Here is a 23886-nt window from a genome sequence, read left to right on the forward strand (position 1 = left end):
CGTATATAAAAATGAATTCTTTTTTTTTTTTTTAAGATTTTATTTATTTGACAGAGAGAGAGAGATAGCGAGAGCAGGAACACAGGCAGGGGTAGGGGGAGAGGGAGAAGCAGGCTTCCCGCCTAGCAGGGAGCCCGATGCGGGGCTCGATCCCAGGACCCTGGGATCATGACCTGAGCCGAAGGCAGATGCTCAACAACTGAGCCACCCAGGCGCCCCTAAAAATGAATTCTTGTCATACTGGTGATCTAAATGTACAAGTTAGAACAATGCTTCTGGAAGAAAATACAGGAGAAGATCTACATTACCACGAGATAGACAAAGCTTTCCCGAACAGAACACAAAACATAAATTAAAAGGTTGATAAATTGGATTATATTAAAATTAGGAACTTCTGCTCATCCAAAGACACTCCTAAAAGAGTAATAAGGCAAACTGCAGAATGGGAGAAGATATTTGCTGACTTATGTCTGACAAAGCATTTACAAACAGAATGTATAAAGAACTCTCACAAATTAAAAAAAAAAAAAAAAGACATCCCAGTAGAAAATGATTTGAACTGGCAGTTCACCAGAGGATCTCCAAATGGTCAATAAACATGGAAAAGGTTGCTCTATTTCATCAGGTATCAGGGAAATGCAACTAACAGGATAATGAATTATCACTGTTCACTCCCACCCCCACTGAATGGCTAAAATAAAATGACTGACGATACCACATGTTAGTGAGGATGTAGAGCGGAGTATATTCATTTGGTAGGGCTGTTGTAACAAAGCACCACAGACTGAGTGGCTTAAACAACAGAAATTTATTTCCTCACAATTCTGGAAGCTGGAAGTCCAAGATCAAGGTGTCAGCTGGATTGGCTTCTTATGAAGGTCTTGGCTTGTAGGGGCCCATCTTCTCCCTATGTCTTCACATGGTCTTCCTCTGTAAATATCAGTGTCCTAATTTCCTCTTCTTATAAGGACAGTCATATTGGATCCCAGGCCACTCTGATGACTATTTCATTACCTCTTTAAAGACCCTGTCTCCAGGGGTATCTGGGTGGCTCAGTTGGTTAAGTGTCTGCCTTCAGCTCAGGTCATGATCTCAGGGTCCTGGGATCGAGCCCCGCATCGGGCTCCCTGCTCAGTGAAGAGTCTGCTTCTCCCTATGCTTCTCCCTCTCTCTTTCTCTCTCAAATAAGTAAATAAAAAAATCTTAAAAAACAAAAAAGACCCTGTCTTCAAATACAGTCATATTCTGAAATCCTGGGGGTTAGGACTTCAATGTATGAATTATTTTAGGAGGATACAGCTGAGCCCATAAACTGGAGCAGCTGAACCTCTCATATACTGGGAGTGTGGATTGATCTAACTCCTTTGGAAAATGGCTGGGCACCATCTACTAAAGCCAAACAGACACAGGCCCAGGGATGATTCCATTTCTAGGTGTATACGCGATAGAAATGCAGACACAGGCATATCAAAAGGCATGTATGAGAATGGTCATGGAAGTATTCCTAACTGCTCCCAACTGGAGACAAATCAAATATCCACAGTGGATAAATGGATAGATAAATTTTGGCATATTCATACAGTAGAATTCTATAGAATAATAAAAATGAACGATCTCTTGGCATTCCCACCATAGATGAATCTCATGAGCATAACGTTGAATGAAAGGTGCCAGATACAAAAGCGTACATTCAGCACATTCTATAGAATCGCATTGACACTAAGTTCAAAAATATGCAAAACTACTCCATGGTGTTCCAGGAGGGAGAAGGAGAGTGACGAGGGGTTGAGAAACACAAGGCGGCTTCCGTCCCTTGATCTGGGTGCTCGCCTGGTGCAATTTCATTGAGTGGGCACTTAGGTTTGTACAATTTTCCTTGGTATATTAGTTCAGTAATGAAGATCAAGCCCCTAACCCTGCTCTGCAACGGATTTTAAAAAGCCACCTTTATCAGGACAAGGACCACGTCCCTGTTTCCTGTCCATGTCAGGTAGGAGGCCACAAGGACAAATTGGCATTATTCTCTCCTAGCTGCTCACACCACTTTGAATTCAGTTCCTCAGCAAGTTTGGGAAATTTCTCCCCAAAGACTATACCTCCCATGGACAAAAGAATATTAAGTTGACTATTCTTAGAAAGAGGAGCTTAGATAAGGGGACTACTTTTTATGATGGCTTTGAGACGGGATTCAGGAGAGAAAAGAGCTTGGGTAAACAAGACAAGAGTAGAGTCTAACAAATTCACCCAGGCAGCGTCTTCATCCCCGAAGGATCTAAAACTAATTTTCAGCACAGATCCCTCTTAAGGACTTAGATTCTTTATTCCCAACTGATTATTCAGCTGAATTTGGGCATTAGTTTGCAGCCTCATTCCCAAAGCCCTCCTTTCCCCGCCTCTTCCTGACCCCACAGGGTAGAGCTGAGCGCTGGAAGCTTTGGCTTTGGAGGTCTCTAGTTTTGATATAACAGGGAAAAAAAAATTGAGCTAACTGAAGAGTTACCTTTGGAACGCTTAAGATTTGGCATCTGTGTTCCTCATGTGATTCTGCGAGTATCTGGCTCCTTTCATTCAATTCAAATCTGGCTCCTTTCATTCAATTCTGTATCCAAAACCAGAATTATTTTCATGACAATCTTAGTTTTATAAAAACCCCAGAACTGCAGGTGGAGATGTCCTCCTACACAGGTGCCTCATTGGCCCAGGGCCACACGACTCTTGCTTTTCCGGGTTAGGAGAGCAAAATCCTGGCAGGGGTCAAGGGCGCTTTTGGAAGTAGAATGGTGATTCCTAAATCCGTAGGAGAAAACACACTCTATTCCCAGGTGCGTCCCACTCACTTTTGCTCGGACACGTTTTGGACTGATAGGCCCCTTTTAAAACATAATTCATTCAGTATGTCACTTGGGTGGGTTTTACTCAAATTTCAAAAAAAAAAACCAAAAAAAACAAACCTCCCTGAAGGAACAAATTTCATGTCAAGAGATGGGACTGACCTTTTTCCTTAGTCTAAGTTGGACTGTCTCTCTGAGCACATATCCGTACATAATCCTTGCAAAGCAGGGCTGGGGAGAAGGGAGAAGACATTTCCCCAAAGAACGACTGTGATTATATCTACAATAGCACGTCCTAAGAGGAAAAATGAACCTGCAGCTCTCAGAGTAATGAGACACCTGTAGAAAGCCATTCTAGATAATTGTGTTGTCTTGGCACAATGGTGGGGGTTGGCGGGGGAGTTGATTATCTTGATTACTCTACAAATTTGCTCCCACACACGGAGGCCTACCCTGACCATCCTACTTAAATATACTCTGTGCCACCACCTTTCCTCCTTACTATTCTTCCCCTCCCACCCCCCCAAGATTTACCACCTTTTAATACAGTGAGGAATGTGACCCCAGGAAGACAAAGACCTCCTTCCGGTTTGTTCCCTGGTACATACTAAATGCCTAGGACCAAGCCTTGTACGTAACGAGCACTCAATAAATGCTCAGGGACAATTTGAAAATTCAGTACCTTCATTAACCAAGTGCCAAGCCTCCTAATCTTCTTGCCTCATCTTGAACGGAAAACTTTGATTACAAAGCCTTTGCTGAAAAACGGAACTAGACCCTTACATACAGAGAACAAACTGATGGTGGCCAGAGGGAAGGAGGTGAGGAATGGGGAGAAAGGGTGAAGGGAAGGGGGGGTACAGGCCTCCAGTTTTGGGATGAATCAGTCACAAGGATGAAAGGTACAATGTAAGGAGGAGAGCCAATGGTATTGTAATCGTGTTGTATGGTGACGGAAGGTAGCTACACTTGGGGCAAGCATAGTATAATGTATGGACCCTTCCAATCACTAGTTTGTACCCCTGAAACTAACATGTGTGTCAATTTTACTTCAATGAAAAAAAATCAGTCTTTGCTATTATGCAAAGGATATGGTAACATATTTTCCAGAGACAGGATCAGGTTACGTTACCTTATCCTTTTATAATGCCGTTTAAAATACATTATTATTGGGGCGCCTGGATGGCTCAGTCTTTAAGCGTCTGCCTTCGGCTCAGGTCATGATCCCGGGGTCCTGGGATCAAGCCCTGCATCAGGCTCCCTGCTCAGCGGGAAGCCTGCTTCCCCTCTCACTCCCCTTGCTTGTGTTCCCTCTCTTGCTGTCTCTCTCTCTGTCAAATAAATAAATAAAATCTTTAAAAAAATAAATAAAATACATTATTATTAACAAATACTAATCTAATATGAAGGTATAAAAATTCTGGAAATTAAAAAAAACCTTACGTATGTAAACATACATCCTCTATGATGCAAAGCAAATTTGGGGTTAATTGAAGATTCTCTAAAGACGAACTCAAAGACACAACACATTTGTCTTTAATCACGGCATGAAGTGTCTGTTTGAGGAACACCATATGAAAAGTGCATGTCCAATTATGATTGGTAAGACCATGTAGAGGATGCCTGGTATGTGCCAGACCTCTAATTTCCCCAACAACCCTTCAAGATAGTGTTACCATCCACATCTGTAGATGAGGAGACTGAGGCCCCAAAAGGAGAACGAACTGGCCCAAGGTCACACGGATTTCAGATGATAATCTGGTTTTGTTCAACACCACGGTCTATCCCCAGACGCTGGCTAGCTCTCCAGAAGAGCGCCCAATGCCGTTTCACGTGATATTCACATATGTCATTGGTTTCATATTCTTAGTCAACACATATGTTTTGAGTAATTTTTATGTTCTTAGCACTGTGCCGGCTTCCTTGGAGATTGCTCTAAGAAGCCTGCCCTCTCACTGGGAGGCACTCATGAACCCCAGGGAGACCATGTGAACGGAGGAGTGGGACCCACATGGATGCTAGGGGAGTTCTGAAGAGGGAGGAACCCTCATGGGCTGGGCTCCTGGCCCTAATCATGGAGTGCCCCTTTGCCTTCTAAGCCAGGCAAGGCCATGGGTTGAGTTTGGAGCTCAGCTTCTGTGTCCCTTCACAGTGGCACCTCAGTCTTCATGAGAAGTGACCTCTCCCCACCGTGTGGTCTCGGTGGTGACTGTAGGGGCCGTTGCCTCCTGCTGCCCACCAGCCTCTGTGGAAGCCGGAGAGGCAAATCCTTCCTCTCTTGGATGCTGGTGGGATATGAGGAGGCATGGGACAGCCAAGCGTGGGGCCCATGGCCAGCACCTTGGATCTTGCGTGAGTGACACAAGGATGGCAGGCCACTTGTAGGCATCAATGACAACAGGGGATGGAGGTCAAACCAAAGGAGCCACGTCTTGACTGGCTGCTTCTGGGATGAGGCAGTGACAAAGGCCCCTGAGAACAGGTTCATTCCCTCCCACATCTGGGAGTCTATAAGATCTTCCCACAAACCCCTTTGCAGTTGACATAGTCTTGAATTCCTCGTCCAGTTTTGATTGGAAAGGTGTGTTTTTTCCTTTACCCTTTATCCGGAACTTAACATGGATGGGTATCGTTCATGAGAAAAAACATTCTAGGGACGCCCATCACTGAATCAGCGGGTGAAGTCTGCTTTTAGGAAATGGTTGTTCGCTTACTCAGATGCTTTCTCCATCAGTTGGAGTGTGTCTGATTCTTACCTAATAACTCTGTATTCCTCTGAAGTTTCCTGAAGCTTGGTAATCACACAAGAAGCCACCAGGAGTTATGGAGTCATGAGTGACCTCAGGCCCTCCAGGCTGAGCAGGGCTCGGGCTCGGGTAGTAAGGAGGGCAACACCAGGGCCCTGGGTACCCTGCCGGTCTTGCTCTGTGGGATGATGCAGGGAGAGGCTTTCCTATATTTTGGCCCAGAGCACAAGATCTTATCTGCAAAACCACATCACTCTGGCCGGTCCTGAAACCATCAAAGAATTAAGCCCGGGATGACCCATTTATTGGGTGAATGAAGGTTGCATGCTCCAGCACTGTTCATTCCCTTCCACAGTGTGATGTGCTAATTCACAGAGTATATTTTCAGAGCACATCTGCCCCTTTAAACTCTGCACCCGTAACTACAGTGTGCAACTGTAATTTGAGTTCATCAAAGCCAATTATTCCAGTTCCTTTTTTTCAACTCAGGGTTTTTTTTATTTTATTTTAAGTTGTCATGGGAAAATAATTCTTAATAAATCCCTTTAAGCACAGGGAACTAGGGCAATTACAGACATTTTAAGAATTATTGAAACATTTTAAAGTTTTTTGATTTATGTTCCAAAGGACATAAGTAATCCTTTCTTCTTCTTCTTCTTCTTCTCCTTTTTTTCTTTTTGGAAGAGCTTCACTTAATTTCAAGGACAGACATTGGGCACACAGATTGTTCAAATCTAATTAATTATCTGGCTTTACCCACAACAGTCACACCTTCAAAACACTGAGGTTGTAGCTAATCATCTGAAATTCTCCCACACTGAAATAATTGCACACACCCTTTTGGGCCATGACAGATATATGTACTGGGTGAATTACAAGAAGGGAAGGCACACCCCCCGAGGGAAATCAAGTTTTGTTTGTTAGTGACTCATCAATTTAATCATGTATTAAATATTCAATATCTGATGTAAAACATTTAAAATCCTGAGGTAGTACCTTGAAACAAAAAATATACTAGTCGGGTTATCCAACTGTATTAGTGTTTTTTATACCCCCAATTAGATTAGAAAATCCCACAGCTGGGGAAAGCAAGGCTGGGAAGGTCCCAGGGATGGTACGGCTTCACAAATCCATGGGTGACCGAACCTGATGAGGCTGAGGGGTGGGTTCCTTTCAGTTTATGATCCACGGGAAGCTGAAGGCCAGTGACCGTTGGCCATGGGAAAGATCACTCCATGCCCAGGGACATCCACTTGGAATTAATTGACTGCACTAGAGCATGCATCAGAAAATGAACACAGGGTTTATGACTCATATTTGCAGGTAACCTAAAAAACACTTGATTTTTCCATGCATTGATAAGCTTTAAAAATAGAAAAAGAGGGGAAAAAATGACCTTGAAACCTAAAAGCTAGAATGTGACAGCCATACGTCTATCACGGTTGAGAGCCAAACCCTTTCAGTTTACCCCACAAAAAGACCTGGTATACCAGGTTGAAAAATAAAACCATAAACTCTGTCAGAGTCAAAGTTGAGTTACTGCTATGTAGGTCTGGAGTACAAATACAAGAAGAAATGTTAGCACAGGCCATGACATGCCCCAGGAATTATCAGATGCATCTTTTCTTTGGCACAGAAGTTTGGAATTCACGGCTCCAAGGAAAAAAAACTGCTTGTCAATCCAGACTTTGGATCCGGACACTGGCAGCCAGCTCCGTGATAATTCCATGTGGGAATTGGGTGGTTTGTAAAGGCAAGAGAGCTCTCCCTGTGGGGCTCAGGTACTGTTGCCAAGGGGGCATCTTCCAGCCGTGTTTCCTACGATCAGCTACGGTCAAGAGAAGCTGGTCTCGAGGAGGATGCCCTGCATAAGGTGAGAGAGAGATGAGCCGCGAAAGTAAGGCAATATTAATACAAAAGCTGGACAGAGCAGGCCAAAAGATGGACTTCCACCTGATGATCATTGATGATTCAAGGGAAATCGGTGTTTGGACTTGTGTGCCTGAGTGTAAGTGCCAGACTAGGATGGTCTAGGGCTGATCTTCCATTTTCCAGTGCACAGTGGGCCACGAAGGACCGACCCCTGCCCCCCCATCCTGTCAGCCCTCAGCCCCAGCACCAAGCCCTTCTGATGCAGGGCTAGTCCCAAAGTGCCCCAGCCTCTTGCTTTCACCCTGAAAGCAGTCTGAAAAATAAATTCACACTAAACAACCAATTGTTGACGAACGGTTAATTTGTGGGAGGTTCTCATTATCCTAGGATAAAGAGTATCACAAGCAAGCACGTGCAAACACCCACAAAAAATTGGAGTGAATCTAAAATTCCTTAAAACAGGAACCAAAATTTCATACTAGAGTGAAAAAAAAGCTATGACTGGGGTTTTGCCTTGAATATTAAACAAGCATTTCGCTTATATTTTGCTTTATAATTCGGGAAAGTCAATTTTGTTTTCTATTTCAGAAAACCTGGGGTGAAATTGCAATCATGCACAGTTCTTAAAATGAACAAAGAATGTGTCAGGTGTTGATGGGCGAGGTTCTGTTTATGGTGCGTGATGATACTCTATGGATTTCCCCTTAGACTGTGGCAGTGTGATGACACTTTATTCATTTCCCCCCAGAGTTTCCCTTTGCTTTAAACTCATTCTGTTCCATGTCAGTCTCCTTTATCCCTCGATTTCCCTTCCTCAGTTGGTCACCTTTCCAAATCTTGCCCCATCCACCTCTATCAAGGACTTTGCTTGTGATACAAGGAATCAATATGACTTGGACAGACTGTGTGAAATCTGTCCCTTTTTTTGCAACTTCATGTCAGGTTAGATTTATTGTATGTGTATGCCAGTCCGTTGCCCCCAAAGAACTGACCCCTCAAAAGTGTCACACGAAAGGCAAAATCGCTTGGGTCTGGAGTTGTGTAAGGGAGAATTAGTTTTGACCATGGCAAATTCATCATCCATGGCCATTCATATTTTCATGTTATGATTATCTTGGATTCTCTGAGCAACTTTGTAAATATCAGGCTTTGGATAAAGAAATCCCCTTTTTACTTCCCAGAACTGAATGATGGCCCATTTATTCTTTTCCAATAATACAAGCCTAATCTTGAACTGAAGCCTAAAACTATAAATTTTCTTGAGTAACTAAAGCTTTGGCCATATCCTCAAAATTTATTTTATGCGGTTCTCATAATTATTTTCCGAGCATAACTGAAATTGCCATTTTTATTACATCTGAAAGATTTATTATACCCAGAAGATTTTTTTAAAGATAATTTTTCTTTTGATTTGTAAGTTATTTCATTATTTTGTTGATCCTTTTATTTAATATCTAGTTTTATTGCATTGCAGACAATAGAAGCTCTATTTTTTTGGAATATATTCACATTTTCTTTATTGCCTAATGTAAATTTGTGTGTATGTGAAGGCTTAGTGGATATTTGAAGAGAATGCATGTTCTTTGACCAATAAAGCACCAATACATTTTATGTATTATGTCACAGTTATATGTTGTTATTCAGATCTTCTATGTCTTTTAAAAATAAAAGACACAATTTACATTTCATACAATTCACTGATTTTGAGGCATACAGTTCAAAGTTTTCTGGTGTATTCACAAGGTTGTGCAACCACTGCCGTATTCTAATTTCAGCCTAACCGTGAAATCCACTTCAGATTTATAATGACTTAGTCCCAGTGAAATAGACACTTTAATCCTAAAAAGCTCCATTCTGCCCCCTCTTTATGTTATTATTGTAATAAATATTACTCCTCTATATGTTAACAACTCAATAATACATTGTTATGATTAATGCATTAGGTAGTCTCACGTATTTTCAAGAAATAGAGAAGAAAGGAAAGCAAGTACAGTTGACCCTTGAACAACATAGGTTTCAATTGCATGGGTCCACTTATATGTTGATTTTTTTACGGTATAGTCCTGCAAATGTATTTTCTCTTCCTTGTGATTTTCTGAATAACATTTTCTTTTCTCTAGCTTCCTTTATTGTAAGAATATTGTAGGTATTACATAGAACATACAAAATATGTGTTAACCAATGGTTTATGTGATCAGTAAGGCTTCCAGCCAAGAGTAGGCTATTAGTGGTTAAGTTTCGGGGTAGTTAAAAGTTATATGCAGATTTTCACCTGCACGGGTGGTCAATGCCCCCTAACCCCTGCATTGTTCAAGGGTCAACTGTGTATATTTTTAGAGTTGTTATAGTACCTTCTTATTGACCCTTTCTGGTTCTCTTCATTTATTACTGTAGTTTCAGATTATCACCTTGTGTCCTTTCCTTATCCCCATATAGCTTTGCTCCTACTTTCCTTCTATGTAAAGTTATTGTCAAATATATTGTATTTCTATGTATTATAGACCCAACAATACAATTACATACACATTGCTTTTATAAATCAGTTTAGGGAAAACAGGAGAAGAAATATATAATTATGTGCTGTCTTTTGCAATCACTACATAATTACCTTTACCGAAGCTCTGTGTATGTGTGTGCATGTGCATGCACGCGCATTCAAATTATTGTCTGAGGTCACTTACTTTCTGCCTGAATATTTTTTGTCAGTCAAGTGGACTTATCAACAAATTGTCTCAGGTTTTGTCTATCTCAGAATGTCTTTATTTTGCCTTCATTTTTTAAAGATAGTTTTACTGGATATGAGATTATTGGTTTGACAATATTTCACTTTCATCACTTTGAAGATATCATCCCACTTATCTCTGGCTTCCATTCTTTCTGATTAAAAGTCAGCTGTTAATCTTCCTGGGGACTCCTCATATGGGATGAGTTGTTTTCTTTTGCTGCTTTAATGATTTTATCTTTGTCTTTGTCTTGCAACATTTTTACTATGATGTGTCTGGATGTGGATCTCTTTGTTTATCATACTTGGAGTTTGTTGACCTTCTTGGCTACAAAGATTAATGTTTTTCATAAAATTTGGGAAGATTTAGTCATTGTTTTTTCAAATACTTTTAATGTTCCTTTCTTCTCTTTCAGCTAATTCCTTTATGTGTATTTTGGTGCATATGATGGCATCTCACATTTTTCAAAGGCTCTGTTAATTTTTTGTTTTCTACTTTATTATTATTTTTTTACCCTCTATAGATAGACATTGATCTATGTTTAATTTCACTGATTTGTTTCTGCCAACTCAATCTTCTGTTGAGCCTATCTCTCTAGTGAAGTTTTCATTTTGATTATTGTACTTTTCAACTCCAGAATTTCTGTATTGCTGTTTAAGTAATTTTGTTTCTTTATTGCTGTTCTCTATTTGATGAGACATTGCTATCATCCTCTCCTTTAATTCCTTAAGTATGATTTCCTTTAGTTCTTTGAACATATTTGTAATAGCTAGCTGCTTTGAAGTTTTTGTCTATTTAACCACCTAGACCCCTTCAGTGCCATGCCTTTGAAATATTTATCTGCTTGACCTGTCAGAAAAAAAATAAGAGGTATATTAATATATCCCATTAAAAATGTGGTTTTGTGCTTTCTTCCCCTTATATTTCTAACTTTTAACTTTCCAAATTTCAGTGCTATTACTAGACATATAAATGCTTTTTCTTTCTATTTTGGTGTTTTTTAAACACTGAGCAGCTATAAATTAACACTTGGCATAATGAATATCAGAATATGTACCCATCCAATTTAAGCAAAAGAATATTATCACTCATTTTTTCACTTTTTATTTTAAAGAATGAATTTGGAGGATTCGGTCCCCGTAGTAAAGACATTACTCTGATCACAGCGGCTTTAATAGCTATGACTTAAAGGTATATTTTGATTTTTTGGGTAGGATAAGAATCTCTTGAGTACTTTTTCCTAAGCCTGTAGTGAATTCAGAGGGTACCTTCTAAGGTCTTCTGAGTCTAGATATGCTGAGGTCAGACAGAGCATGTAGGTCAGATTCTAAAGAAATAGCTTTGGTGCTAGCCTTCACAGAAACAACCACAAAAATACACTGGACAGAAATATAGCCTCCAGCTTCCTCTGGGCCCCATGATGCTCTGACATTTCACTTTTCCGGAGTCAATTCTCTTTCCTATTCTTGTTAGCTCCAATTTCACACTTAAACATATCTGTAGGGGCACCTGGGTGGCTCAGTCATTAAGCGTCTCCCTTTGGCTCAGGTCATGATCCCAGGGTCCTGGGATCAAGCCCCGCATCGGGCTTCCTGCTCAGCCGGGTAGCCTGCTTCTCCCTCTCCCACTCCCCTGCTTGTGTTCCCTCTCTTGCTGTCTCTGTCTCTCTGTCAAATAAATAAATAAATAAATCTTAAAAAAAAAACAAACCATATCTGTAAACCACTGTCTCTCCATTGACTCCTGGGGGATGAACATTCCTTCCAATTTACAGAGTAAAAACAAACCATAATATGAGAACTTCTCAACTTTCTAATGGCAAACTTACAAACCTGCCCCTAAATCTATTCTTTCCTCTTCTCCTCTTGTTAAAATGAGAGGACGGTCCTGCCCTCTCCCTCCCAGGCTCTATTAAGCGAGATGTGGTCCCATGCCCTCCCTTCCCCTTAGGGAATAGCTCCTGCAGTCCTCCCTATCTGTGTTTAAACATGCCTGTCCCTCTCACCTTTACATACACGCGCGCGCACACACACACACACACACACACACACACACACACCCTTTCACTCCAGACTTCCCTGCAGCTATCCTGCTATCTCCTCTTGCTCAAAGCCACACTTGTAGAAAAAGTTGTCTAAACTCATCATTTCTTCTCCTCCCACTCATTTCTCAGTCTGTCACCTGTCACCTGTTACCTGTTAAATCTTTACTAATATTCTTGCCTCTGATCTTGCTCTCCTTCAATCTGTTTCTCACTGTAGCAGCCAGAATAATCCTTTTAAGATGCAAATTTGGACACATTCTTCCTCTCCTTCAAAGGCTTTCATGACTTCTTATTGATCTCAAGATAAGATCCAAACTCCTTGGCAAGGCCTCCACTGTCAGTCTCCTTAATCTCCTCAGCCCTCTCCAACCCCAGGCTCTGGTCACACCTTGCTTCTCACTGTCCCTGACTGGCTCTCTGTGCCTCCCCTGGTCTTTCATTTTGCACCTTCACCCGGTTCACTCATACTTACCTTTCTCACTCCAGGGAGAAAAATGGGAAGCCTTTTCTGACCTCTACCACTCCAAGACCAGATGAGGCCCCTTTCTTTTTGTTTCCCTGGCACCTGGTACTTTACCCCTACTATGTGGTACTTACCATATCACACTGTTTATTTCTGTCTCCAACTAGACCGAAAACTCTTGGGAGCAAGGATCATTTCCTAATCACCATCTCACACCAACATTGAGCAAAGTGCCTAGCACATAGCAGATGGACTGTAGATTTTTAAATAAATGAACAAATAGCTCCTGTAATAGCCTGGAAGGTCAGCATCATCTGTGATTTTCTTTCTCTCTCTCTCTCTTTTTTTTTTTTTTGGCAACTAAAGAAGGCTGTTTGTTTTTATTGTGGTGAAAAAAACACATATCATAAAATGTACCATCCTGACCATTTTTAAATGTACAGTTTAGCAGAGTTAAAGTGCATTTACGCTGTTGTGAAACAGATCTCCAGAATGTTTTCTCTTGCAGAGCTGGAACCCATACCCATTATAGAACAATTACTCTTTCTCCTCTTCCCCTCACCCTATGGCCTGTATCTATGAATTCGACTCCTTTAGATACTTCATGGAATGGAATAGTTCAGTATTTGTAATTTTGTGACTGGCTTGTTTCACTTAGCGTCATATCTCCGAGTTTCATCCATGTAGCATGTTTATAGGATTTCCTTTCTTTTCATCATTTTATTTAAATTCAGTTTTATTTAAATTCAGGTATTATTAGTTTCAGAGGTAGAGTTCAGTGATTCATCAGTCTTATATAGCACGCTGTGCTCATTACATCTGGTGTCCTCCTTAATGTCCATCACCCAGTTACCCTATCCCCCTACCTCCTCCTGCACAGTTTGTTTCCTATGATTAAGGGTCCCTTATGGTTTGTCTCCCTCTCTGATTTTGTCTGGTTTGTTTCTTAAATTCCACATATGAATGAAATCATATGATAATTGTCTTTCTCTGATTAACTGAGAATTTCCTTTCTTTTTAAGGCTGCAGAGTACTCTATTGTATAGATATAACACATTTCATTTATCCATTTACCCACTGATGGACATTTGGGTTGCTTCCACCATTGGTGACTTTTTATGATTTTCTATGGTATTTATAATTCTGTTTTTTTATAAGTTTCTGACCCTACAACATTCAAATACAGTACTTCAGATAATATAAGCAAACATATGCTTTCTAGAAATACAGTCTTTATTAAATATAATATTTTATTGTTATAAAGTTATTCAACTCTTTCTAATAAAAATTTTATCATTAGAATCATATATATTTCACAGTATAAATCCCTGTTAAGAACAAAAACACTTATATAAGACTAGGTATCCATCAGTTTAATTTGTACAGAAGAATGAAGCTAATAAGATTCATCTTTATAAGGTCAAATTAACTTAGAAGTATACAATTCTTACTTGAGAGTCTGCAAGTACATATATAAAACCATATATACAAACTTTATATAACATATATGTATAAAATCAGTCAATAAATGGTAACATAATATCATATATAATTTACAATATATATATCTCTTCCAAAGCTAAGTGTGTATCTCTTTTTGAAAGAAGGAACACAAGTAATTAATCTTGATTTTGTTCAAACAACAGATAGCCCAGAGGAGAACATTTTTAATCAACACCTGAGATCAGGTGGGGATGGATAGAGTTCTGTGCACTAATGGTCAAATTACAGTGCAATCCATACAAATAGGCATTCAGTTCCTCAAGGGATAAAAAGACAAAAGAAAGAAAGGTGACACACACACACACAAAATCCAGTAATAGTCCGAGTCGTCATCCTGTTCCTTTAAGCAATTACCCATGTCAGGCATATCTTTTCTTCCAAGCATCACCTTCATTTCTTCTTGTTGAGCTTTGAGAATTTGGTCACCACTGGTCGGGGCTAATTCAAATGGACATTTAAATAAGTTCTTTAGTGGGGCGCTTGGGTGGCTCAGTTGTTAAGCGTCTGCCTTCCGCTCAGGTCGTGATCCCAGGGTCCTGGGATCGAGCCCCGCATCGGGCTCCCTGCTCGGCGGGAAGCCTGCTTCTCCCTCTCCCACTCCCCCTGCTTGTGTTCCCTCTTTTGCTGTGTCTCTCTCTGCCAAATAAATAAAATCTTTAAAAAATAAATAAATAAATAAGTTCTTTAGCTGCTATTGTTAACAATGATACAATGTACTTCCTTGTATCTTTGCTGGCATGCGTGATGATCTTTTAGAATAAATGACTGAATTGAAATGATCAGGTCAAAGGGTATGCACACTTCTAGGGTTTTTATTTCAAATTGCCAAATAGTCTTCCAGAAAGATTTTATAAAATTACTTTCCCACTGACCAATTTACTTTCTCGCTACTGCCATTTAGTAACATGTTTTTTGATTATTTATAATCATAGAGAGAATATGGTATCTCATTGATTTAATTTGCATTTGTTTAATAAAAGATATTTTTTCATGTCTCAGGCCATTAGTATGTCTTGTGAAATGCTTGTTGATATTCCCTACCTTTGAATATTGTGGTGCTCATCTTCTGATTATTGATTTCTTTTTTTTTAAGTAGGCTCCACGCCCAGCATGGAGTCCAATGTGGAACTTGAACTCAAGATCTTGAGATCAAGACCTGAGCTGAGATCACGAGTCAGATGCTTAACCGACTGAGCCACCCAGGCGCCCCTGATTGTTAAGAGTTTCTTGTATGATAAGGAAATTGATACCTTGTTATATGTTGCAAATATTTCTCTAGTTTCTCATTTGTTACCAGTTTTATTTATAGTATATATATATATATTTATTTAAAGATTTTATTTATTTATTTGACAGAGGGAGACACAGCGAGAGAGGGAACACAAGCAGGGGGAGTCAGGGAGGGAGAAACAGGCTTCCTGCTGAGCAGGGAGCCTGATGTGTGGCTCCATCCCAGGACGCTGGGATCATGACCCAAGCTGAAGGCAGATGCTTAACGACTGAGCCACCCAGGCGCCCCTTCTTTGTCTTTTTTTTTTTTCCAATTTTATTTTATTTTAATTTTATTTTGTTATGTTATGTTAATCACCATACATTACATCATTAGTTTTTGATGTAGTGTCCTTTGTCTTTTTTTGACCTGGGAGTCAAAGTTAGTAACCTCCACGTAGCAGGTTCCTATCCCATAAGGAAGCAACTTGCTAACTTCTGTGAGAGCCGTGGGGCAGGGGTTGGGTGCTAATCAGGGAAATTGTTCTTGCTGTCTGTTGTGCTTTGGGAAGTGTTACCTCTTGTTGGCCATTGGCTCCTCTCTGGCAATGATAACCAGTGGTATCTGCCTAGCAATGCAGTGGGTGGTACAGGGGATGAGGGAGGGGCACCTGTCTCCTCAGCACAATGGCTGCTTCTACTCCCAAAACCCCAGCAAAAGCTAATCTGACCATGGAACAGTGATCAAAATTAGAAAACTAACATTGACATGGTACTAGTAACAAATCTATAGACCCAATTCGATTTTCTCCAGTGACCCCACTAATGTCCTTTTTATGGTCTAGAATTCAATCTAGCATTCCATGTTACCTTTAGCTGTCTCCTTAGTTTCCTCTAATCTGGGACACTTTTTCAGCTTTTCCTTGTCTTTCATGACCTTAACTTTTTTTTTTTTTAAAGTAAACTCCTGGCCCAGGGCAGAGCCCAACACGGGGCTTGAACTCATCACCCTGAAATCAAGACCTGAGCTGAGATCGAGAGTGAGATGCTTAACCAACTGAGCCACCCACGCGCCCCTGACCTTAATATTTTTTAAGAGTATTGGTTAGTGATGTTATAGGTTGTCCCTCAATTTGAGTTTATCTGACATTTTCTCACAATGAGGTTGAAATCATGCATTTTGGCAAGAATGCCACAGGAGACATGTACCTTTCTCGGTGCATTATAACAGGGGTCCATGATGTCAATATGTCTTAGTACTGCCGATGGTAACTTTGAGAACTTGGTTAAGATGGTATCTTCCAGGTTTCTCCAATGTAAGATTATTAATTTTCCCATTGTAATTAATAGGTATCTTGTGGGGAGATACTTTGAGAGTATGTAACCATCCTGTTTCTCATTATCCTTTCACCCATTGATTTTAATATAAAGTGATGATTCATTCCCATCACAGTTATTACGGTGGTGTTCATCTAAAGGTGATTTGCTATTTCAATAATTCCTCCCACATTTAGTAATTGGAATTTGTTATAAGGAAGAGCTGTTTCTTTCCTGTGATTTATTTGGTTATTTAATTATCTATTTATGTTGGTATGAACTCATAGCTATTTATTTTATTCTGCAACTTATAATTCATTACTATTATTTATTTGGTTACTCAGTTGTCCCAAATTTGGCCATCGGGAACTCCTTCAAATTAACTCCTAAGTTCTTGTGATATGTCTCCATCAGTTTTGGAGCATTTTTTCACTTCCTGGCACCATGAGATGTGCCAGATTCTTCTTGTGTTTTCCCTGCCCAATTGTGGAATCAACTGCTTAACCAATGAACCCTAGTTCTGTTCACTGAAGGAAGATATTTAGAAACCATGATTTGGTCTCTAGGTGGGATCATTACTACTGGGGTGTTTTTGCTTTTGGACCCTCTCAGTGGATAAGGCTAGAGAACACACATAACTATATTCTCACACACACTTACACACATCTGTATTTATTTCTGTATCTATCAATCTGTGTATATACTACAAATCATGAATTCACCCTGATAACCTCAGATTCCAACCCAACACCACAGGATTCATTCTACCCTTCCTTTCCCCTCATCTGTAACTTCTTTCTCCAACAGTGAGAAACTCCATCTCATTATGCCAATGTATTTACTTGTTTGCTCAGTCCTAGCATGTACGTAAAATAGTTCCACGATTGCTACCATAACCCTTTGAAAAATTTAGTAACTAGTGCATATTATTTACATACAGTTATTTTTGTAGTTAGCCTTATCCAATCAAAATACTATTTTCTAAAGTTATTCAGATTAGGTTCTGTCTTTGCCACAGTGTGGTTATGTTATTCATTTGTAGTGCAGTTGGGTTCACTGGTTACTATTTGTACTTTGAGTTCCTCCCATGTCCTGGTTGGTGTTAACTATTTATTTCTGGGGTGTGTGAAACTTGACCGTGGTTCTCAGAGTCAGAGCTATACAAAAAGGTCCACTTACTCTCCCCCTCATCTATTCTACCCTCTTTCCAATTCCCTTCCACCCTGTAGATAACCAATCTCATTAGTTTCCGGTGTATTCATCCTGTGTTTCTTTTGCATTAATGATCCCCTGCCAAATCTTGATGGCAAATGGACAAATATAGTAGCCAAGGCTTAAAAAGGCATGGTAATGAAGAGTACAGATTTCTCAAGGTGGAAAGTGTGGGTCAGTTGGACATGTGAGCTACTTTGACCAGAAGAGGTGCTAGCCAAGGGTGAGGAAACTCTAACATGGATGAGAGGGGAGGCGGGTGATGAATACTGGTGTAGCCTTGAGGTCAATTGCAGCAGTAGGCACTGTAGTTCATCTACTAGCTATCTTCTGGCAAATCTTTCCAGTAAAGGAGACCATCCAGAATCCTGGAGAAGCTCTTCACAGGTGGGATTAATTTATTGTAAGTAATAAGTGGATTCAAGCCCTGGAAGAGGTGGACTGCAGTAGATGTTGTGGTGTAACCCTCCCCCCGACGTTTCTGGATCCCCATTCGGAACAGAGACACTCATGCCCCCCTGCTGCGTGCCCCCCTCATAAGTACCTGGCATAGCATTATGTGCATAAAACAGAACCTTCTCTTTCTATAAGACAAGAACAGAGTATAGCAGACAGGAGAATAGCAAAAAGCACCACAGTGTGCATTTTAATGTTAAATCCTATGCCACCGAGAAGAAAGAGGAGGGCCAGCACGAACTAGAATAGTCAGCAAAGTTGAGGTGGTCTCCAGCCTCCCTCATCAAGCATTTCTTGGCCAGCTCCTGGAGCCCCACCATGAGGCACTGCACCGCTAACATGGTCCCTTGACCATCATCAGGGTCTCTTGAGGACAGGCCCTTCGGCACAAACACTACTTCTGCTTCTTCTTTGCAGAGTTGATCCCGCAGCCAAGGGGGCTGATTCATGATGTTTACAAAAACACAAATCCTCCAGGCATCAAAGCAGCTCCCCTGGGCTGAAGAAATGGGATCATTCACAGAGGTGAGGGGGGAAATGTCCCTGTCTTCATAAAGACTGCTACATTGTGCTTGCCTCTCCAAATCTCAGATGTTTCCCCAAAAACCTTTGCAAAGAGAAGAGAAAACAACGGGGCATCTGGGTGGCCCAGTCTGTTAAGTGTCTGGGTGGCCAAGTCGGTTAAGTGTCCAACTTTTGATTTCGGCTCAGGTCGTGATCTCAGGGTCATGAGGTCAGTCCTGCATCGGGCTCGGTGCTGAGCGTGGAGACTGCTTGGGATTCTCTCTCTCCCTCTCCCTCTGCCCCACCCCCCCGCCCGCCCAGTATGTGCATGCACATGCTCTTAAAGAAAAGAAACCAAGAATTGGGTCCTAGGTAGCAAATGCTTTTTGGATGGACAAATTATTTTTACGCCTCCCATGTGCCGACACCATGCTAGCTTCATGTCAGTTTACTTAATCCTTATAACCACTCTATGAGGTAGGCACTGTCCACCTTCTCTACAGATGGGGAACAGAGCTTTAGCTATGTTAAATACAGCCAACATCACTCTTGTCTGTCTCCAAAGCCCATCACACTGCCATGATGGAGACTGCTGTCATATATATCATACATAAGCCAATAACAAAAGACAAAAACCAAACACCCATTTATCTTCTGTTTTGTGCTTCATAGGCACTGGAATAATTTGCATTACAATTATTATGTAGCAGGTAATCAGTGCTTATTCAGTGAAGTGAAGATATAAGAATAAGACCCTTCTTATATATATGCAATGGAATATTATGCAGCCATCAAAAGGAATGAGATCTTGCCATTTGCAACGACGTGGATGGAACTGGAGGGTGTTATGCTGATTGAAATAAGTCAATCAGAGAAAGACATGTATCATATGATCTCACTGATATGAGGAATTCTTTTTTTTTTAAAGATTTTATTTATTTATTTGAGAGAGAGAGTGAGAGAGAGAGAGACAGCACAAGAGGGAGGAGCGGGAGAGGGAGTAGCAGACTCCCCGCCGAGCAGGGAGCCTGATGCGGGACTCGATCCCGGGACTCCAGGATCATGACCTGAGCCGAAGGCAGTCGCTTAACCAACTGAGCCACCCAGGCGCCTGATATGAGGAATTCTTAATCGCAGGAAACAAACTGAGGGTTGCTGGAGTAGGGGGTGGGGTGGGAGGGATGGGGTGACTGGGTGATAGACACTGGGGAGGGTATGTGCTCTGGTGAGCACTGTGAATTGTGCAAGACTATTGAATCTCAGATCTGTACCTCTGAAACAAATAATGCAATATATGTTAAGAAAAAAAAAGAAGAAGATAGCAGGAGGGGAAGAAGGAAGGGGGGGGAAATCAGAGGGGGAGACGAACCATGAGAGACAATAGACTCTGAAAAACAAACTGAGGGCTCTAGAGGGGAGGGGGGTGGGAGGATGGGTTAGCCTGGTGATGGGTATTAAAGAGGGCACGTTCTGCATGGAGCACTGGGTGTTATGCACAAACAATGAATCATGGAACACTACATCTAAAACTAATGATGTAATGTATGGGGATTAACGTAACAAAAAAATTTTAAAAAAAGGAATAAGACCCTTCTGGGCCCACAAAAGGTACAGATGAGCTCTCCTGATATGCATGACGTCATGGCCTATGTATACAGATGGAGGGTACCTAGCCTCATGCCCACAGATGCACACAACTCTCCTCCTGTGTGTGGATGGTCTGTACCTATTGTCATGTGCTCACCTGGTACACACCTACCCCTGTGCTCACAGATGACATGTACTATTCTTAAGTGTACAGGTGACATATCTTAACTCACAGGATAACGAAGTCTGACATGTGGCGAAGTGCTGTATAATGGACTAACTGTTCAAGTTTAAACCATGTCAGATTTTTCTCTTTCAGGCATTGGACACGCTTACAAAAGTTAGGGTGTCCTAAGACAACCATTCAGCATTGTAGCCCATATGATTCCAAACAGTGCTTCCAAAGGTAAAATTAGAGGTATAAATTTTGCCTTCAGGCATGGGGAGCATATCACGTGGGGAAGCACAAATCAGGCAGCCAGAGCAAAGAAGCCTCCATCAGAGTGACCGCGGTGTGATTTGCCATGCGAAGTGGATATTCCTGGATGTGTCTGCTCAGCACTCCTTTTTCCTTTGGGAAGTGCCTCAGCCACTCCCTCCCGAGCTGCCTTGTCAGTGCATCGTGACCTGTTCCTGGCCATTTGGTTATTTCAGAGATGAGCACTTGAACCAGCTGGGCATCGCGATCCCAGAGTCCTTGCCTAAGACTTTTCTAACAGGGACTTAAAAAGAGAGTCGGAGAAACATCGCCAAAGGCAAGGGAAGCAAGGGCAAAAATGAACTATTGGGACTTCATCAAGATAAAAAGCTTTTGCAAAGCAAAGGAAACAGTCAACAAAACCAAAAGACAACCAACAGAATGGGAGAAGATGTTTGCAAATGACATATCAGATAAAGGGCTAGTATCCAAAATCTATAAAGAACTCATCAAACTCAACACCCAAAGAACAAAAAATCCAATCAAGAAATGGGCAGAAGACATGAACAGACATTTTTCCAAAGAAGACATCCAAATGGCCAACAGACACATGAAAAAGTGCTCAATATCGCTCGGCATCAGGGAAATCCAAATCAAAACCTCAGTGAGATACCACCTCACACCAGTCAGAATGGCTAAAATTAACAAGTCAGGAAACGACAGGTGTTGGCGGGGATGCAGAGAAAGGGGAACCCTCCTACACTGTTGGTGGGAATGCAAGCTGGTGCAGCCACTCTGGAAAACTGTATGGAGGTTCCTCAAAAGGTTGAAAATAGAGCTACCATATGATCCAGCAATTGCACTACTGGGTATTTACCCCAAAGAGACAAAAGTAGGGATCCGAAGGGGTACGTGCACCCCGATGTTTATAGCAGCAATGTCCACAATAGCCAAACTGTGGAAAGAGCCAAGATGTCCATCGACAGATGAATGGATAAAGAAGAGGTGGTATATATATACAATGGAATATTATGCAGCCATCAAAAGGAATGAGATCTTGCCATTTGCAACGACATGGATGGAACTGGAGGGTATTATGTTGAGTGAAATAAGTCAAACAGAGAAAGACATGTATCATATGATCTCACTGATATGAGGAATTCTTAATTGCAGGAAACAAACTGAGGGTTGCTGGAGTGGGGGGTAGGGTGGGAGGGATGGGGTGACTGGGTGATAGACACTGGGGAGGGTATGCGCTCTGGTAAGCGCTGTGAATTGTGCAAGACTGTTGAATCTCAGATCTGTACCTCTGAAACAAATAATGCAATATATGTTAAGAAAAAAAGAAGAAGAAGAAGAAAGTAGCGGGAGGGGAAGAATGAAGCGGGGGAAATCGGAGGGGTAGACGAACCATGAGAGACGATGGACTCTGAAAAACAAACAGGGTTCTAGAGGGGAGGGGGGTGGGAGGATGGGTTAGCCTGGTGGTGGGTATTGAGAAGGGCACATTCTGCATGGAGCACTGGGTGTTATGCACAAACAATGAATCATGGAACACTTCATCTAAAACTAATAATGTAATGTATGGGGATTAACATAAGAATAATAAAAAAAACCTGATGATTAGTAGTACTATAAGAATGTAGAGAATGGCAAAATCATGTGTGTAGTATCATTAAAGCATAAGGGGAAAAAATGGAAAGGTGTATCAAAATTATATGTGATGGGACTAAGAGTTATTTGTTTCCAACTTTTCCACAATGTGATCATATTACTGAAATAAAATCATTAAAAATAAAAAAATAAAAAAAAGAGAGAGTCGGCTTTTCTTTAGTGACCAAAACTGTGAACACTGAGGCTGTCAGTGACCGGGTGAAGAAAGTTGGTGTGCAAGCAAAAGATCAATGAAACCAATAGGCACGCACGTGCACACACACACATGGACAGAAGGGCAGAGACAGACATGAAGACATTTGAGTTCTTGGTTCTGATATAGCATGGGTATTTCATGAAGAGGGCCCTAAAATCTTTGACCAAGTCCTTCTTTCTGCTAAGGCAAGTCAGGGATGGTTTGCAATAAAAAGGCCCTTTACCAGTGCAGAATGATTGATGAGCCCTGTCCTAATAATGCTAATATGCTGCAGTAAATACCTACTGAGAGGCAGACCTGTGGCATTGTTTCAATGCTCAAAATATAGATATGGCCCAGATCTCCTATCAGAGATGGTTAATTTGGTATATTAATTTTTCAGAAACTTTCCAAATATAAATTTATGATAAGTACTTAAGTATTATCGTAGGTACTTAAGATACATGCATAAGTTTGCATAGTAAACTTTTATTGATCTGGCTTTCTAAACAGTAAGAGATTTGAAATTACCAAATTTTTCCTTACCCTACAGAAGCAAGTGAAGTAAGATATGGTAACTAAGGGAACTATTCCAAAAAACACATTTTGGGATACACTACAGGGTCGACATGAACACCTTTAATATTCTGTGCGTTTCAGTGGCTGAATGAATCATCAAAGCTACATGAAGCACAGCTTGACCTTGTTTTGAAGTGTATTTAGTCTCCTATAATTCTATGATATAGCTTGTTTATAATTCATGTATGAGCATCATAGTAATAACAGCTACTACTTTTTGAGTTCCTACCATGTAGCAGGCAGGCACCGTTCTGGGGGCCAAACACACATTAACTCCTTTAACCCCCACAGCAATCCTCTTGGGTAGATACTGTCATTATCCCTATTTGCAGATGACCAAGAGGTTACACTATTAAGAGGTTAAGCTGTGGAGAGAAAAGCCTGATACTACGGTCCACAGCTGTTAGGTAACTAAGATAATCATAGTAGGTCTCAGGTAAGTAGCATAATCAACTAACAAGACATCCTATTTCTCAAGTCCTTTAGAGGGGATTTTAATGTACAAACTTGTTTACAAACTCTTTGGATTTGTAGATTATGGATCAGGTATCAGTGAGGCAGAGATGTATGCA

The 23886-nt window shown here is 41.0% G+C and overlaps 1 long non-coding RNA gene across 1 annotated transcript in view; it reads left to right on the forward strand.

Moving 5' to 3' along the window:
- Nucleotides 1-22066, forward strand: part of LOC129046299 (uncharacterized) — a 38145-nt gene extending 16079 nt beyond the window's left edge. Inside the window, exons 4-5 of the long non-coding RNA XR_010408008.1 lie at nucleotides 18795-18902; nucleotides 20788-22066. This is a non-coding gene — a long non-coding RNA (uncharacterized LOC129046299). The remainder of the gene's footprint in view (nucleotides 1-18794; nucleotides 18903-20787) is intronic.
- Nucleotides 22067-23886: the final 1820 nt, after the last annotated feature.

Source organism: Mirounga angustirostris, unplaced genomic scaffold, assembly GCF_029215605.1.
Source record: "Mirounga angustirostris isolate CCGP_5_RB_7025 unplaced genomic scaffold, mMirAng1.0.hap1 SCAF_16, whole genome shotgun sequence".
In the NCBI taxonomy this organism is placed as follows: Eukaryota; Metazoa; Chordata; class Mammalia; order Carnivora; family Phocidae; genus Mirounga; species Mirounga angustirostris.